Here is a 1,949-nt window from a genome sequence, read left to right on the forward strand (position 1 = left end):
CGACACGCCACGGCGCGGACGTTCCCACCGCGCCCCGGCAGCACCCCGTTCCCGATCATGTTGGTCAGGAAGTACCAGAGGACCGGAAGGACGTGGCGCTCCACGGCCTGGGGCTTTCGGGGGCACACCGAGGCCGCCAGCACTGTCAGAAAGAGAGAGGCAGGGTTACTCCATCGGTTAGTCTCGGGACACCAGCTCTGTGCCTCACAGGGCAGCAGCCCCCCCAGGGCCGGTGGATGCCTGAGGCACAGTGCCGGGCCTCACGACAGTTATGGGCCCAGGAACATATTTCAATTTCTTTTAAAATGAGAAGAAGGAAATTTGAAGATATGCAGCCTGTTGTGTATTTGTGTTTATCCCAAATGGTCATAAAATAACATTTTAAATATTTTCTTTAATGGAGGGAGGGGTAGGCCAAGGCAAAGTGCTCGGGGTCCCAGCAGCCCAGGAGAGAGGGAGAGGCAGGCACACCTGATTCAATCCTGCCTCTGCTATTTCCTGGCGGGTGGGAGCTTGAGAAAGCCGCCCAACCTTTCTGAGCCTGTTCCCTAATCAGTAAAGATCATAATCAGGAACCAAACTCTTGAGATTGTTAGATTAGATAATAAATGTATGTGAAGTGCTGAAGTAGGTGGGCAGGTGACAACTGGTACTAGTATTGCTTAAATCCGAATTATCACCCATGAGACTTCATGCAAAAATAGGGAAAACTTGTACTCGAGAGAGAAGTCGACGCCCTTTCAAATGGCGTATTCTCAGCGTCTAGATGCCAAACCTCACTGTATGGCCAGCTACCTACTCTGAACACCTAGACTCAACGTTTCCTAAATCTCCACCTGCAAATGGGGGTGAGAACTTCCCCAAGAACCAGGCCCAGGCAGGGCCCCCTGCTTCCACCAAAGGGTGGGGGGGGGGTCCACCTGCCCCCAGCAGCTCCCACCCTTGTTCTGCCACAACCACCACCCTGGACTACACACACACACACACACACACACACACACACACACACACGGAGGCATCAATCCCGCCTGCATGAGTTCCCATTCCCCCAGGTACAGGGAGGGGGGCACCTGGCTGATGGATGCGTCTCTCAGGCTGGCAGAGACTGGCAGTGGCCCTTCTGGGAGTCATCATGAGGAAGAAACCCCCATTAAACTTAAGCTTAAAAGGCAGCTAAAGTAATTAGCAAAAGATTTATGGGTGTTAAGCTGTGCTATTATTAGTCCAAGCCTGTGTCGATTGGAACTCCTTCTGTGTTCCTGACTGACACCTAGTTAACAGAAGAGCTACAGAGAAACTCTTGCTTTGGGGGGAGCGGGGGGTAGATATAGTAAATAGATCATCTAAATTGGGGTGCCCACCAACCTCTGGGCCCCACGAATGACCAATACAAGGACAGGAAGGCTTTTACCCAGAAAATACTGATTTGGAGCAACAGAAAGGGTTGCCTGTCTGGTACCCAGGTTGGTCTAGTTATGTGGCCCAGTTCTCACCCCAGGGCACCCACAGCATTGCACTGTGGCTGCATGTGGCCCCAGCCCTGCCTCACTCGCCTCACCTGCTTGGGGAAGGCCTGGCACCTGGATGGAAGGTAAGGGGCCACTCCGAGATCACTGGGATAACTAAACCAGGGCAAGCAGCACGGCCAGGAGAAGAGATGGGCCGGTGGAGGAGATGGCATGATGCCTTCAGCCAGGCTGCATGTGCTGAGCACCCCAGGGCCCAATGCTGTGAGGCGCAGCTGTGCTAATTAGTCCAAGCCTGTGTCGATTGGAACTCCTTCTGTGTTCCTGACTGACACCTAGTTAACAGAAGAGCTACATAGAAACTCTTGCTTTGGAAGGAGCGGAGGATATATATATAGTAAATAGGTCATCTAAATTGGGGTGCCCACCGACCTCTGGGCCCCATAAATGACCAATACAAGGACAGGAAGGCTTTTACCCAGA

The sequence above is a fragment of the Myotis brandtii genome, unplaced genomic scaffold (genome assembly GCF_000412655.1).
Source record: "Myotis brandtii unplaced genomic scaffold, ASM41265v1 scaffold1501, whole genome shotgun sequence".
NCBI classification, from domain to species: Eukaryota; Metazoa; Chordata; class Mammalia; order Chiroptera; family Vespertilionidae; genus Myotis; species Myotis brandtii.